The sequence below is a fragment of the Bos javanicus genome, chromosome 9, assembly GCF_032452875.1.
Source record: "Bos javanicus breed banteng chromosome 9, ARS-OSU_banteng_1.0, whole genome shotgun sequence".
NCBI classification, from domain to species: Eukaryota; Metazoa; Chordata; class Mammalia; order Artiodactyla; family Bovidae; genus Bos; species Bos javanicus.
In genome coordinates this window covers 45,318,826-45,336,414 of record NC_083876.1, presented here as the reverse complement: position 1 = coordinate 45,336,414, position 17,589 = coordinate 45,318,826, and the positions used below count along the sequence as shown (strand labels likewise).

The following is a 17,589-nucleotide window of genomic DNA, read 5'->3' as shown; positions in this document are numbered from 1 at the left end:
AAGGTCATAGGAATAGCACTAGGCCTTTTGATAGCCTAACATGGCCATTTGGACCAAGGACTCTTTTCCCAATTAAAAAGGACAGAAAATAAAAACTTGGGTTATATGCGGAAGTATTCTAATTCTTACCCCAATTTATTTCTTTTTGGATAGACTTTCGTTATAGCACTCTAAGCCTGACTCTTTGGCTTTCACAGTTTAATTTATTAGCTTTGAGTTAATACTATTCCCTTAATCTCACTAATCCTCTAAGAAAGATGAACATAATGGTGAACTTCATATAAGAAACACTCTATTAAATTTGAAATTATTAAAGTGTACACATAAAAATAAAATATGAATCTACATTGAATTTATATCACTGCCTGCCCAAATTCCTGAATTTTAAGCCATCTTTTCACCAATACCACTTCCAAATGTCTCTCTACGTGAGCTTATCAAGACAAGTATCAAAATTCATAAAATCAACCAAAGCAATTGAAAGGCCCATGCTAATAAAACATAACACAAGTCAAGTTAATTACAATTAGATTTTAAATATTTTGCTTGAGGATGCTAAGCTTATTTCATCTGGAATATAGTTTTAAAATGAAATGCTTATATGTAAAAGACTTACAGTGTTATACAGCTTCAAGGCATGAGGGAGGAAGCCCTATCTGGCACTATTTAAACATTACATATTCATCTCCAAAATAACAAAAATAAGCAGTTTGACTGTAAAATTATTCTCAAGACTTTTAACCTTAAAAAAAAATGTAACGGCTGTAATCTCTTAAGCACTTCTGGACAATAACAATTTTTTAAAATCGTAACCTGGGGAAAGCTAAAATACCAACATTCATTTTTTGGATTTTGCAGCCAACTTTATCACACAAAGTACTTTACTATTTTTTTTTTTCCATTTCTGTGTTCTATTCTAAGAGGAATTCTCTAGAACAAAGCCTTAAGTTTATATCAAAGACAAATTATTCAGTACCCAGCCTACCATATCTTTAGTGTTTCTCTAGCGCCTTATAAAGAAAAATACTGGAGACGCTGCTGCTGCTAAGCCACTTCAGTCATGTCTGCCTCTGTGCGACCCCATAGATGGCAGCCCACCAGGCTCCTCGGTCCCTGGGATTCTCCAAGCAAGAATACTGGAATGGGTTGCCATTTCCTTCTCCAACTGGAGATGAGGTTAGAATTTTTAAAAGTAAATATGAGGATGTGGTAAAGATTATCTTCTCCAGTCTGTAAAGTGGGTATGGGAGTTTTAAAGTCCAAGAATAGTGGACAGTCTCATCCAAAACAGAGTCTGAAGATATTCCTTAAGTAAAAAAAAAAAAAAAAAGAAATTCCTTAAGGAAAGTTTGAAGGAATTTTGAGAACTGTACTTCAACTAGGCAAGATATAAACATCTAGAGGATCTGAGTGGAGAATATGTACCGTTCTTATTTTTGGTAATTTTTTGAAAAGTCTAAAATTATTATAAAATGAAAAGTTTTTAAATGTTTTAAAATCATTACTATTTTGGCATGAAGAATTAATTCAGCTGTCTAAAATGTTTTATTTTCTGACCAGAGTCATAATAGTAAAGAATATTACTGTGCCAGAAAAAGTTTCAACATGTGGTCTACAACCTCAATTCCTATCTTGGTTCTCAGTGGTATTTAAAGATATCAATCTCCATTGGTAGATTTTCACAGATGAGTTCAACATAGAAGAAATAATTTAAAAGTTCCATGTAATATATGTTAATTATTTTTCAATAAAACTGGGGAAAAAAAGCTCCATGGACATTTGCCTGGTTTAGTTGGTATTTAAAATCTGACTTAAATACACTGCTTTTTGATTTGGTGGCTTATCAGTTCCTGTTATATTATTTCATAACATTCCTATTTTTATTGGTACTTAAAAATAAAACATAGGGATTTTCCTGGTGGTCCAGTGGTTAAGAATCTATGCTTCTAATGCAGAGGACAAAAGTTCGACCTGTAGTCAGAGAACTAAGATCCCATATACTGGGCAGTGCAGCAAAATAAATCGATAAAAGACAAAACTGTTGACCTAAAATGGCTACAATCATAGACTCAGACACTCTCGGAGCTCCACAACAATATTACAGATCATCCTGTACTGAACAGGGATATAAAGGAACTTACCCAAAGCCACAGAGTACGACCTAATACATCACATCCTAAAACAGAACACATCAGGCAATTGCAGCGTAGGAACCTAGACTGACTAATATATAAGACATTCTTGTAACAACTAGAGAAATTTAAATATGGAATGACTACTAAATAATGTTTATGATTACTGTTAACTTCCTTAAGTATAATAAACTATTTCCATTGTCTTTACTGTTAAATGATACATGTTGAAATATTTATAAAATTTTGGAACTTTTACTAATTTTCAAAAAGTACAGCATATGTGTTTGCATGTGTTAATATGTGTGTATGTGTTACTACACTGAGGGTGAGAAAAAGAAATTATAGAAAAAATGTTAACAATTATTTTTATTTACGTGGAGAGCACATAGGAATTCAAACTTTCTGTATGTTTAAGAATATACAGTAGTCAGGAATTCCCTGGTGGTCCAGTAGTTAGGGTTCTGCAATTTTACTACCGAGGGCACAGGTTTGAACCCTGCTAAAGGAACTAATAATAAGATCCTGCAAGCCACATGGAGTAGCCAAAAAAAAAAAAAAAACAATGCACAGTAGCACTGTGCTTCACCGAAAGCCATAATAGCTCCCACAAAAAATGTACTAAGGACTTTGTCTAGAGCCTTAGTGATTCTTTTTAAGCAGACAGTTCTTAATAAAGTTGATTTATCTGTTTTTCTTTAGTACAATAGAGTAGAAGTAAAAGTTAAAAGAGAGAAATGGATATTAGAGACAGTCATGGTCCACTTGACAAACATTTATAAAGTGTCTCTCACACTTGGGAGACAGCAATGGCCACAACATGATTTTGGCCCTGAGGAAGCCTACAATCCAGCTGGTAACAAAGACATGCAAACAATTAGCCATAAAGGATAACTAAGATACCTAATACAGAGAAAGAATATGAAACAGTAGCTACAACTGTATTAGCAACCAGTGTACAATGAGACTCATAATGACTATCCTAAGCCATAAGGGAAATGTCAAATTTTATTTCACATACATTTAGAAAGTTAGAGAAGTTAACATTACATTTTATTAATATTATTGTGAAAGTGTTGTATTATGCAAAGTTTCAAAGTTTACAGAGAAATATTTTACATGTTAAAAAATTTATTTCCCTGGTTAGGAAAAGTCAATATTCTTAAAATATTAATACTCACCAACTTAACTCCAAAATCACTGCAGATGGTGACAGCAGCCATGAAAATAAAAGATGCTTTCTCCTCAGAAGAAAAGTTATGACCAACCTAGAGGGCATATTAAAAAGCAGAGACATTACTTTGCTGACAAAGGTCCATCTAGTCAAAGCTATGGTTTTTCCAGTAGTCATGTATGGATGTGAGAGTTGGACTATAAAGAAAGCTGAGTGCCGAAGAATTGATGCTTTTGAACTGTGGTGTTGGAGAAGACTCTTGAGAGTCCCTTGGACTGCAAGGAGATCCAACCAGTCAATCCTAAAGGAAATCAGTCCTGAATAGTCATTGGAAGGACTGATGCTGAAGCTGGAACTCCAGTACTTTGGCCACCTGATGGGAAGAACGAACTCACTGGAAAAGACCCCGATGCTGGGAAAGATGGAAGGCTGGAGGAGAAGGGGACGACAGAGGATGAGATGGTTGGATGGCATCACCAACGCAATGGACATGAGTTTGAGTAGGTTCCAGGGGTTGGTGATGGACAGGGAGACCTGGTGTGCTGCAGTCGATGGGATCGCAAAGAGTTAGACATTACTGAGCGACTGAACTGAATTGAATTGAACTTAACCTATAATCAATACAATCCAAATCAAAATCCTGGCAAGTTTTTTGTGTGTCAACAAAAATAAATACTAAACCTTCTATGCAAAGACAAAAGACCCAGAATAACCAATACAATATTGAAGATGAATAAAGTCTGAGGATTGACACTATGTGACTTCAAGACATACTATAAAGCTACAATAATAATACAGTGTGGTATTGGTGAAAAAACAGATCAATGGAAAAGAATAGAGATCCCCAAAATAGACACACAAATACAGTCAACTGATCTTTGACAAAGAAACAAGAACAATTCAGTGGAGAAATGATAGACTTCTCAACAAATGGTATTGTAACAACTAGATATCCACGTGCAAATAAAAAAAGAAGAATCTAGACACTGGCCTTACACATTTTGCAAAAACATTCAAAATGGATCATAAGCCTAAATGTAAATTGCAAAACTATAAAACTTCTAGAAGATAACAGTGGAAAAAAATCCAGGTGACTTTGGGTTTGGCGATGAGTTTTTATATAGATTACCTATATATGCACAATCTATGAAGGAAAAAATTGGCTAATTGGACTTCAAGAAAATCAAAAACTTCTGTTATACAAAAGAGACTGTTAAGAAAATAAAAAGAAAAGCCAAAGACTGATATAAAATATTTATAAAACATATCTGATGAAGGACTTATATACAAAGTCCTTCAAAGAATTCTTAAAATGCAATAATAAGAAAACAACCCAATCACAAAACAGGCAAAAGATCTAACCAGATATCTCACTAAAGAAGATAAACAGATAACAAATAAGCATATAAAAAGATGTCAAACATCATATATCATTAGAGAATTGCAATTAAAACATCACTTGGATACCACGACACACATATGAAAGTAGCAAAAAAAGTTTTTTTTAAATGAACAATAACAAATGCTGGCATGGATGTGGAACAACAAAAATTCTCATTCATTGCTGACAGGAATGCAAAATTTTACAGCCACTTTTAAAAAGTTTGGCAGTTCCTTACAAAATTAAATATAGTTTATCATACAATCCAGCAATCACACTCTTAAGTATTTAGTCAAATGAGCTAAAAGTTACATCTACACAAAAACCAGCCCACAAATGTTTATAGAAGCTTTATTCACAATTGCCCCAAACTGGAAGCAAACAAGATAGCCTCCAAAAGTGAACAGATAAGCAAACTATGGGACATCCATAAAATGGAATTTTATTCAGCAATAAGAAGAAATAAGCTATCAAGCCATTAAAAGGCATAACAGAATCTTAAATGTATATTTCTTAGTGAAAAGAACAAGTCTGAAAAGTCTACACACTACATGATTACAATTATATGACACACTGGAAAAGCTAAAACTATAGTTACAATAAAAAGATCAATTGCCGAGAGTGGGAATGGGATGAATAGGTGGACCATAGAGGATTTTTTTACATCAGTGGAACTATTCTTCTGGATGTTAAAATAATGGACACAAGACTATGCATTTATCAAAACCCATAGAACTTTATGACACAAAAATGAACCTTAATGTAAACTATAGACTTTAGTTCATAATAATATACCAATATTGGTTCAGTTGTAACAAATATACCACACTAATGCAAGATGTTAACAACAGGGGGCATTCTCAACAGGGGAGAGAGGGAACTCTGTACTACACGCTCCAGTGTCTGTAAACCTAAACTGCTTTAAAATATAAAGTCTGTTAATTTTTTAAATTTTGTGTGTGTGTGTGTGTAATACTCATTTTCCCCAAATGCCAAATAATGAAGCTCTATTAGAGTAAGCATGTGTTGCTCACAGTAAGCCTTTACCTACACTAAACTGTTTTTTTGTGAATCGTCAGTCACTTTTAGAAATGCTCAAATAATGAGCACATAAATTATGGGTAGGCCCTGGGCAGAGTTTCGAAAAGTGTGGTCTTCAAACCACCTGCACCAAAATCATTGGATGCTTGTTAAAAATCATATCCCTACTAAATCATAACCTCAAGGGGTGGGCAATCTGCATTTTTAACAAGTTCCCTGGGGATTGTGATACATGACAAGTGTGGGAAGCACTGCATTAACGGTGTATGAGGATACTTAAGGACTACTCCTTTTATTTTACTGCTTATAAAAAGCAAACAATTAAAACATACCAGCTGCCCAGTAATTGAGAACAGGTTTCCCTTCATCTCCCTGGCACAAGCTGACTTATTTTGCAGTTTCAGGAACTCCAGCCATAAGGACTAACTTTTCCAGAAGCAATTTATTATATAACACCATGGTTTTTAAATTTCTGGTCTTTCAAGAAAGAAATAACTAGACAGTGAAGACTAGGATGATGCTTATGGCCCTTTTGTGCTTTTTTAATTGAAGACTTTTGAATCATACTTTTAATAAAGGATTAAAAAAGAAGCTTTCTGATGCTTTTATCATTTATTATTCCCCAAAATTGAATAAATATTTTTAGATAAAATTTTCAGAGGACATTGTCAACTCCTTTTTATCTGAATTAATTTCTTTGAAATAATTTTTGTCTTGCCCTTTTCAGGAAGATATTATTTTACTATATCTAAACCAAAGAAGGTCACAGAGTCAGATCCCAGGGCAATGGGTTCACGATCACGTCCCAAAACAATCATAGAGCGTGCCTGATCAATCCTGGCTGTCATCATTTCTTTGACTCTACATCTTGCCCTTTTGTGACCTTGGCAATCCACCTTTAAGCAGTATGGTATTGTTATTGCCCCAATTTATCCAGTGGTCAAACTTCAAGCAATCCTAGTCATTCAGAACACAGCAGACATGTGTCTTTCAAATCTTTGCCTTGTCTTTCTGCATCCTTTCCCTCTTCATCCAACAAATCATTTATAGTCCTTCCCTAGTGGAAGCAATCTGAGCTTCATCATTTATACTTATAATCTAGGGCAGTGCTGCTCAGACTTAAGTATGCATAACAATCATCTGTAGGGCTTGTTAAAAGACAGATTGCTGGGCCCTGCCCCCAGTTTCTGATGCATTGAGTCTGGGATGGGGCCCAAGAATTTGCATTTCTAATAGATTTCCAGGTGATGCTGATACTGCTAGCCCAGGGATCACACTCTGAGAACCATTGATATAAGAGAATTTGCCACCTTTGTTCTGGTATTTGCACCAGATAATGTATGACAGGCGTTGTAATTTATATAAATTGTTACAGGACTCATTAGAGTGGGAATCATAATTAACAAACCTTAGATGGTATGTATATTAGAGACTATGCAAATTGACAACTCCTTTTGATAGTGGTCAAGGCTACCATATACACTGGTTTGGCCAAAAAGTTCATTCAGGTTAAGACGTTATGGAAAAACCTGAACAAACTTTTTGGCCAACCCTATAATTACTTTTCCATTGTCCCAGAGAAAATCATGCAACAAAAATCTCAAGTTAGCATGTCAGAATCTTGCCTTTTATTTATTTATCAACTCTTAACTAGCCAAACCACTCATCTGTCCCTGCCCTGCACACTTTCACTCAATTTCCAATTGCCTGCCTTGTAGTCTTGGCTAATCTGTTGGACCTGGACCCACTCCATGAAGACCTGCCCCTTTCTACCACAGACCCATACTGCCACTGCCACCCTGCAGAATCCAACCTGGCTTTCTGAGCCCTAGTCATGGATCTTCTCCATCTTTCTCCCTGAGGACCTGAGGAGTTCTGGCCCAATTCCTCCCAGGGCTCCCAGGCTTCTAGATGTGTCATAAATCTCTGGCATTAGTCCCCTTAGCTGCCTTGCTAGGCATAATTTGGAGAAGAATGTTTATTCTCTTTTAAAGGGAATTGGGAGAATGCCAGAGCCAAGGCAAGGCAAGGGCCATTCTGGGAATTAGATAGTGAAAGTGCCCTCATTATGTGGCAGGAAAAAGGGGAACATTCACACACAGGAGTATATTGCGGGAGAAATATCAAGTCCCACATTCTTTGATTTTCTCTGATGTTTTCCTTACGTGAGGTGCCAACCAAAATGGTTTCTCACCTTCAAATAACAGCTGCACACTCAGCTGAGAGACATTGCACTAGGAAGATCAAGATCAAATCCAGAAGAGATCAAGCAACAATAAAGGTGGGCTACACAAACAGCAGAGGGCGGCAGACCATGTCACAAGAGGGACTCCATCCTCAAGCAGTGCTTCCCGTAGGAAGTTCAGGTCTGCTGAACTACTGGGGTTTCAAATGGGAGTACATTGGAATATTATTAATTACTTCCATTTTATTACTCCTCATGGCTGGATGCTAACAAGAAAATGTCAGAATAAGAGAAGACCACTGGATCCGAAGTCTAAAAAGCCAGATTCTAGCATTTTCTGTTTGACTTGGCCAACACCCCAGATCCTCTGTATTCTTACCAGTGAAATGGAGGGGGGAAATACTTAAAAGCAATCAATAGCATCACCTGTGGTTCATAAGTAAAAGGAAAAAGTCTATATGTACAAACATTAGTTATCTCCCAGGTTGTAAACTCAAAATTAAAGAAGTATGTTCATCTCAAAAGGTCACCTCAGCTCTTCCTTCCACAAGCCCAATGCTTGAGAATCCTTTAGCCTTTATAACAATTGTGGAAAGATATTCCAGGTACTGGCCTGCAGAAATAGAGGGGATTTCTGGAGTAGGAGCCCATTCAGGGAGTCACTTAAATCTCACTCCATAATTAACAACATAGACCACAGCACCCCAATCCCAGGTACTTAAGCGAGGCTGGCAAAAGAGAATCCAGGAGCCTCAGTGCAGAGAATTGAGTGGCGGGGGAAGATTAAAGAGAAAGACTAAATCTAGGGCTGTCTTTTCCAAACAATTACTGGAAAATTGCAGAACCAATCTGCCCCAGGGAACCTCAGGGAAAATATTACTTTGATTGTGTGATTGCATCTTTCACCAAGCACAAAGAGCCCTAGCCAGCATGGCAAGGCAGAAGCGTAGAGCTCCAGTGGTTCTATTACGCCTTTGCAGAGTTGCCATGCTCAGCTGATGTTGAAAGAAGCACAAAATTTAAATGCCAAAGTTAAAATCACAAATTCTGGACCAAACTACAAGACAGAATTCCAGATGATTTCATTATATTTTTGTGTGACAGGCTATTTATTAATTGCCATCACTGCAGAGAATTTTTATTTTAGGATAGCTAAGATTTCTCTTGCTTCCAAGCACAACCAACACTGTCCTCTCTTCTGCTACAGAAATTTCTCTAACCAATCTTCCTGTCATTTGCCTCAAGGGCTTACTCAAATTGACACTGGAGAGTTAATTTACACCTTCCTATTTTACAAAAACAATCCCAGAAGAAAGTACTAGATGATCTATCCTATTTGGATTAAAAGTCTAAATTCTAATTTTCGGGCTCTGCTATGGATTATATAAATGGGAACCCTCATAGAAGCTAGGAAATGTTTTCTGTCCTTTAAATTATTTTCTGTGCTGGTTACTTTTAAATCTGTCTCTTCCTCAAAATCTAGCTAACAAACAAATCATTATAAATACTGCCATTTGGGGAAAACAAAATATAAAACCATTGAATTCTTCTACAAGGAAGTCATTAATTCAGTTAACTGAATTTGACCAATTTCCAGAGCAGTCACATCTTTTCTGAACCTTAACAGATCTAGGGTCCTTTTTAAGTTGTAGCTAACATATATTGGAATTTTTTTAAGCTAACATATACTTAAGACCAACATAGGTTTCTTTTGAATGTATGTGGTATTAAGCTATCCACTGACACTGCCTTTTGCCTGCCTTCTGTACACATGGTGATGACACATTTCCCTGCCCCAGTGAAAAGGCAGGGCCAACTGAACTGCTTTGGCCAGTGAAAGGACAAGCATGCATCACTTCTAGGCAGAAGGCTACAAGAACCAATGCCCAAGTGGCCCATCCACTTGCGCAGTCACTGTGTCCAGTTATCTACCTGGACTCTGAGTGAGCAAACCATGAATCAGAAACCCCTTAGAGAAAAAATGGACATGTGATGCCAAGGGTTATAAACAATAAATCTTTGCTGTTTTAAACCACTGAGATTTTGGCCTAATACAGCTTAATCCAGCCTATCCTGACAGGCCAGGTTCAAAACCTGGCTCTAACACTTATTATCCTTGACTATACAAACAAGTTCTTAAACTCTCTGAGCCTGTTTCTTCCAGCATAGTACGAGGAAAATTACACCTTTCTTAAATGAGAACCTACATAGTAATATACCTTTCACATAGTAAATTTTCAACATGGATTAATAATTGCTGTTATCATTATCACTTGTTTATATAGAAGAGAATCTGAAAATGGGCAGTGCAAGAGCAGAACATTTCCACTTGTTCTTCTTTGAAAAATGTTAGGTTAAGAACTACCACTTGGATTTTCTAGTTTAAACAAGCCCTGTACAGGAAATACAAATTTTATTAATAGTAGAACTGGCATATTATGAATGCAGAAAACAATGAATATATAGATGTTAAGTACTCAGCAAGTCGATGACAGAGAGGGATTTATTTATTTACTCAATTTAGGAAATTGTGACCTTGAAATTCTTATGCAAAAAATCCATAAATTCCAATTTGTAAAGTACATGAAAATAGCAACAGGAGTAGTAATATAAAGGACAATGCATGAAGAATTAGAATGGCTTTTAAAGCAACATTTGTCTGCTTCCTTCTCATTAAGCCTGTTTTAAAAGGTGAGGTATGTCTCTGACCCTAAAAATTAAAATTCCTCACCCCAATCAGTCTGGTTTTGTACATTGAGATATATTGCCTTCCTCCACAAGCACTAAAAGATTTCATAAACCCCAGGGTAACAAGAGATAAATTTCTTAATAAAAATTCAATTTGCAGGGTTTAGATATTATTTACTTCTTGATTGGAGAGCAATTTGTGAACCTTACTCAACACAGCTATGTAACTTCTTCCTCTGGCAATGGGAGCAGAATTGATTGGATCCTTTCATGGAACAACACATGGATTGATCCAAATTTTTTTTCTCTCACATCTCAATATCGCCTTGCTATTTACTTTCTGTCAAAATAATCCTAGCATGCAAGCCACCAGGCAAAACATAGATTTTTATATAAGATTTTCATCTTTGTTTTGTAAATGATCCTGTCTGCAGCAGATTCTTTCTGCTTACCAAACTCACATTTTAAAAAGAGATAACTCAGGTTTGTCCATTTATTCCACCTTTGTCAAAAATTTGCCGACACAAGTCCTTGCTTCTCATTTGTATAATATTAAGAACTCCGTTCCTCATTTTGCACATCCAGAGCTATTAGTTCTCTTCAATAATCACTCAGGACTTAATTATACCCTCGGAGCCAGAAAAGATGCATCTACTAGCCACAACCACATGCCTACCTCTCCGTTACACAGGCCAGTTGGAGGCCTTGGCTGTATGGACTTGGCCACGTTTCATGAAGCACTGGCAAGACAAGATAGTCCATATGGGTACTACAACACAGGACTTCCAGGGCCTAAAGGAAAATAAATCCTATTATGTTCTCTCTGAATGTATCAGTTCAGATCATAAATACCTGGACGGTACCCCTCTTTCCCATGAGGGAGTTGTTGCTGAGATTGGGAATCGTGAACATGTGACTCTGCAGGGGCATTCCCAGTAAGCTGGACCCCCTGAATGATCTGACCAACTGTGACTCATTCAGCTACACTTAAACTGAGAGAACAAATAGCAATAATAAAACTAAAACATTCAAATCTCATAGCACATCGTAGGATAATTTCATGCAGTGCCCAGGAGCTCAATAACATGGAGAGGGCATTTCAGTGTTGAAAACTGCCCTTGATTCTCTCTGGGGATAGGACAGAGAACAAAGGAAAGGACACACCTAATTGAAACTGCCCAGAAGCCTCCAAGTGCTTCAGGCTGAAATTCACCAAGCATGATGTGGAAAATGGCTATGTAGCCTGCATTTCCTTTGGGCCACAAACCCTGAATATGGTTGTAATTGTGATTGTTACTGGTCAGAATTATTAGACTTTGGTCAATGGTGTATGAAGTAGTATAAGGATATGGGTTTTTGTGTGCAATTGTACACAGTTTGTTGGCTTTACTCTCAAATTCCCACACCATGCTCATCAAAACAGCATAGGAGCTGCCCCAAAGAGGAACATTCATCCAAACAGTCAGTTACAAGAGAGGCCAAGGAAACTGCAGCCAGAGGAAGAAATTCCAACATGACAGATGTTTGACTGTTATAAGTTCAGAAAAGCAAAGAAAATGAGAAACAGAAGTCTAAAGCTGAGGTTATAAAGTTTTCTCTCCTGAATGTCTTGCTCACAACTCAGGAAGCACAAATTGCCACAAAGACCCCTCTAAGAAGATAATCAACAAGAAGGCTTTACCCAGAATGGTAAAGATCAGAGAGCTGAGACATCTTGGTCCCAGCCTAGAACATCACAGATCAGAGAGACCTAGCTTGGAAGCTTTTTGTAAGATTATCAAAACAGTCACAGTTTATTTTGATAACATGCAATCCAAAGAAAGATGTGCCTCCTCCTGCTTTACAACCAGCCTTACTACAGAGCTGTTTTAAAAAAATAAACAAAAGCCTAACTCTGGATCGTTGCTGCAGATTTTCATTAAGAGGAGCTGGTTGAGGAGCAACAGAGGTCTAAATTACGATACTGTGAACAACACACAGGAACACTTGCTAAAAATCCTCCTATCATCCTAATGGAGATCAGTCCTGGGTGTTCATTGGAAGGACTGATGCTAAAGCTGAAACTCCAGTACTTTGGCCACCTCATGCAAAGAGTTGACTCATTGGAAAAGACCCTGATGCCAGGAGGGATTGGGGGCAGCAGGAGAAGGGGACGACAGAGGATGAGATGGCTGGATGGCATCACTGACTCGATGGACATGAGTTTGAGTGAACTCCAGGAGTTGGTGATGGACAGGGAGGCCTGGCGTGCTGTGGTTCATGGGGTCGCAGAGCCGTACATGACTGAGCAACTGAACTAACTAACTAACTCATCTCTGTCCCCCAAGTTCTGTTTCTTGGCAGAGCTGCCCTTGTTCTTATTCTCTCTCTTAAAATATTCCAGCATCAATAAGCTCTATTTCTCATTAATTTGTCAGCATCTTTTCCTTTATTACTCAGATAGTTTCAGGCTCTTTATTGTGTTCAGTCATCAATCTTCTGTAGCTCCTTCAGTTTTTATCTACAAACATTTCCGCAACTATATACAGTAGTTCAAGGAAGAATCTTGTTTCTTGACAAGACAGGAGGAGGAAAGGGTTGCCTTTTGAATATTCATTTTTCACTGTACATATGCAGAGATACTCATATACACAGTTACAGGCTATCTACAGAAGCTAAAGTCATTAAAATATTTACCAATGTATGGTTTCTGTTTACCCCACAATTCTCACGACCTCATCTATCACTATTGTCCTCTCTGAGGTCAGCATTTTGATTAGTATCTGGCTGTATTAGATTCTTATTACTACAAACTAAGTCTCTTAAAACAACATTCACTTTTCCTTTTACAATTCTGGAGATCAGAAGTCTGAAATGATTCTTGAGGGGCTAATATCAAAGTGTTAGCTGGGCTTCCTCCTTCTGGAAGTTCCTGGGGGAATCTGTTCCTTGCCTCTTTTAACTTCTCAAGGAGGTGGGCTATCCTTGGCTTAGTAACTGCCTGTGCTAACTCTTGCTTCCATCATCCCATTTACAACTCACTCTGATCTCCTGCCTTCCTCTTATAATGACCTCTGTGATTGAATCAGACCCACGCCAATTATCCAGGATAAGATTCTGACAATCTTAAGAGCCTTAACTTAATCATATCTGCAAAGTCCCTTTTGCCATATAAGGGCAAAAAGTTCAAACTTGTGAACTTGACATTCAAGTTCTACACATTAGAATGTAGACATCTTTGGTGGGAGGTGGGGAGGGAGGGGTTATTCACACTATTAGATATCACAAGCTATATAAAAACTCAGTACAAATTCAATGCAAGACAAAGTAAATTGCCAGACTTGCAAAAGATGAATGAATTCATAAAGTCAACAAAAGTTATGGTTGAGAACTGCTGGAATTATGAGCAAAGCTATTGATGAATCATAATTCAGCAGAGAGAGAACCTTTTTTGAAAAAAAAAATACAAAATAAGCAGGGATAATAACAGCTGAGTATAGCAAAGAAAAAAATATTTAAATACCACCGGATTAATAGAGAATCCTTGGAAAACTTGATAAAGCCCTCAAATTTTTTATGATGCAAAATGTGAAATAAATGATATTATATATATATGATCATACAGTTGTCTTAGAAGAAAATCTTTTTTACCAAAAATGAATCAAGCTGGATGAATTCCTTGTTCACTCTAAGTTTATAGTTGGAATTTTGTTGATGTTATTCCAATAAAGAAACTTATTTTCAAAAGTTTTAGTTTTTAAGACAAGTAATTAGCTTTAATTTTTTTCTCTGTGTACAGAAAGCACATTCCAGGGGCAAGGGAGGAAACAGCAAAGTCATGGAGGAACTGAAGTATTTCCCACCATAAAGCTATTTTTACTACAGCAGATTTCTAAGCATGGTTGTATGCCATGACAGGTGTACTCCAGTACCTGTCTCTCCCTGTCACAAGGGGATAGATGAGACTGGTTGGATGTGTAGACAGTGCACTGTGATAGAAAAAGATCAACAATGTAAGGGAGAAAATCTGGTCCTAGGCCCTTTTCAAGACTTGTCATTTTTGTGATTTTGAAACATAGGGATGTTTGGGACCTCTCAAAACATTCTTGTCTCAATTCTCCTCTATAAAATGAGAATTTTATCCATTCTTGTCCTCATACATTTGTTAAGTTCAAAAAAACTCACCTTGAAATTCAGATAAATAGCTTGTAAGACTAAAAATTAAAGATGTCCATTTAATGCTATCCCAATAAAGACACTAACAGGAATATTTTGAATGAAACAATCTGATTCTAAAGTTAATAAAAAATAAACTCACCAAATAGTCAAGAATATTCTGAGAAAGGTCAGTAATGAGAAGGTAAGCCCAATCACAGAAGGAAAGATACTATAAAACTATACTAATTAAAGCAGTATGGTATTACACTTGAAAGTTTAGGACAGGAAAGCAGAACATAGAGTTCTGAAATGGACTCAAATACACACAGACTTTCAAGATAGGATAAAAGTGTCCTTCCAAATTAACAGGTAAAAGATAAATTGTCCAATAAATGTTGTCAGAATTGAGTAGACATCTGGCAGAAAATAATTTCTGCTTTTTTACCTTTCACAAAAATAAATTATGGATGGACAGATTTCAACATACCAAATGAAACCATTATAATTGCTAAAAGAAAACATGGGAGAAAATTTTACTATCTCAGATTATGATGGTCTTAAAACTATAATATAAAAATGATGAATTGACTACACAATAATTTTTAATTTCTACTTGAAAAGAAATCACAAAGTGGAGAACTGAGTGGAGAACTCACTGTTCTTTCTAGTCTTCCTGCTTGCCTCAGGATATTTTCACTCTCTGCCTGAAAATGCTTTCTCCCACTTGCAAATAACACAGGAGAATGTATTTGCAATACATATAAACACTCTAACAAATCAATATGAAAATATCAACATCTCAAATGGAAAAAATAGACAAAAACAGTGAGTCACAGAAAATTAAATACAAATAAATGACTTCCCAGCATATTAGAAGATAATCTACCTTACTCAAAATAAGTGAAACTCACTTATGATTCCATTTTTTAACTATCAGACTGGATAAAAAGAAAATTTTAACCGTGTATTAGATTGAAAAGGTGAAACAAATACTCTTCCATAATGTTGGTGGGATATAAGTAAAACAACTGTTGGTTCATAACCTCAGGAGTTCCCAGGTGAAATCAGAAATTGGTCCCTATACAGAGTGAGCAAAGAGAAACTGAAGAGGCAAGCAGAACCTCCAGATTGGTAGGTGGAGGTTTAATAAGCAAGTGAACTTACTTACAAGGCTTGTCTTGGGCAGCTGCAAGATGAGAAGATCTTCACACTCACCCACCAGAACCTTAAAAGTTTACACAGAAGGTCTTAACCGCATTCAGTCACACATACTGTCCAGATGTCTCAACACCACATTATTCTCAAGGCTGTGTTGTTGAAACAGCTCCATCTGTGGGAACTCTGGGCAGAATGCACATTCCATGAGCAGGGGAGGGTTATAGGAACCTGCTATTACCAAGGTTCGGCTTACAGGAAAACCAGCAGTCACATCCTCTCAATAACTTCCTCCAACAACACTTTACAGTCATACTTGGGAATATTCATCAAAAATATAAATACACAAATTTTTAAAATTTATTTTTAATTGGAGGATAATTGCTTTACAATGTTGTGTTGGTTTCTGTGATACATCAACATGAATCAGCCATAGGTATACATATGTTCCCTCTCTCACGAAACCCTTCCCACTGCCATCTCATCCCACCCTTCTAGGTTGTCCCAGAGCACCAGGTTGAGCTCCCTGTGTTATACAGCAAATTCCCACTGGCTATCAATTTTACACACAGTAATGTATATGTATCAATATTATGCTCTCAATTCATCCCACCTTCTCCTTCCCCTCCTGTGTTCAGAAGTCTGTTCTCTATGTCTGCATCTCTACTGTGTGCATGCTAAGTCACTTCAAAAGTGTCTGACTCTTTGCAACCCTAGCCTGCCAGGCTCCTCTGTCCAGGAGCCTTGGGATTTCCCAGGCAAGAATACTGGAATGGGATGCCATGCTGTCCTCCAGGGAATCTTCCCAACCCAGGGATCAAAACTGGGTCTCCTATGTCTCCAGCGTCGGTAAGCAAGTTCTTTACCACTACTGCCACCTGGGAAGCCCTGAAGCCCTATTGCTGCCCTACAAATAGGCTCATCAGTTAAATGCACAAATTTTGACATATAAGTTCCACTTACATTAAAATTAAGAGTCTATAGCCAGGACATGGAAGCAACCTAGATGTCCATCAGCAGATGAATGGATAAGAAAGCTGTGGTACATATATACAATGAAGTATTACTCAGCCATTAAAAAGAATTCATTTGAATCAGTTCTAATGAGGTGGATGAAACTGGAGCCTATTATACAGAGTGAAGTAAGCCAGAAAGAAAAACACCAATACAGTATACTAACGCATATATATGGAATTTAGAAAGATGGTAACGATAACCCTGTATGCGAGACAACAAAAGAGACACAGATGTATAGAACAGTCTTTTGGACTCTGTGGGAGAGGGAGAGGGTGGGATGATTTAGGAGAATGGCATTGAAACATGTATAATATCATATATGAAACTAATCGCCAGTCCAGGCTCGATGCATGATACAGGATGCTTGGGGCTGGTGCACTGGGACGACCCAGAGGGATGGTACGGGGAGGGAGTGGGGAGGGGTTCAGGATGGGGAACACATGTATACCTGTAGCAGATTCATGTTGATGTATGGCAAAACCAATACAATATTGTAAAGTAATTAACCTCCAATTAAAATAAATAAATTTATATTTAAAAAATCAGCTGAAACATAAAAAAAAGAGTCTATGAAAATTTTACAGACATTTATTCTGACCCTAATGTATCATATAAAAATACTTTCACATGTGTACAAATAAGTATGTAAATGAAAATTAAACTGTAACATTTTTGGTAA

The 17,589-nt window shown here is 37.0% G+C and overlaps 1 long non-coding RNA gene across 1 annotated transcript in view; it reads right to left on the bottom strand.

Annotated features, from left to right (window-relative positions):
* LOC133253910 (uncharacterized) overlaps positions 1 to 17,589 on the bottom strand; it is a 47,103-nt gene that overhangs the window by 27,218 nt on the left and 2,296 nt on the right. Inside the window, exon 2 of the long non-coding RNA XR_009738495.1 lies at positions 3,314 to 3,400. This is a non-coding gene — a long non-coding RNA (uncharacterized LOC133253910). The remainder of the gene's footprint in view (positions 1 to 3,313; positions 3,401 to 17,589) is intronic.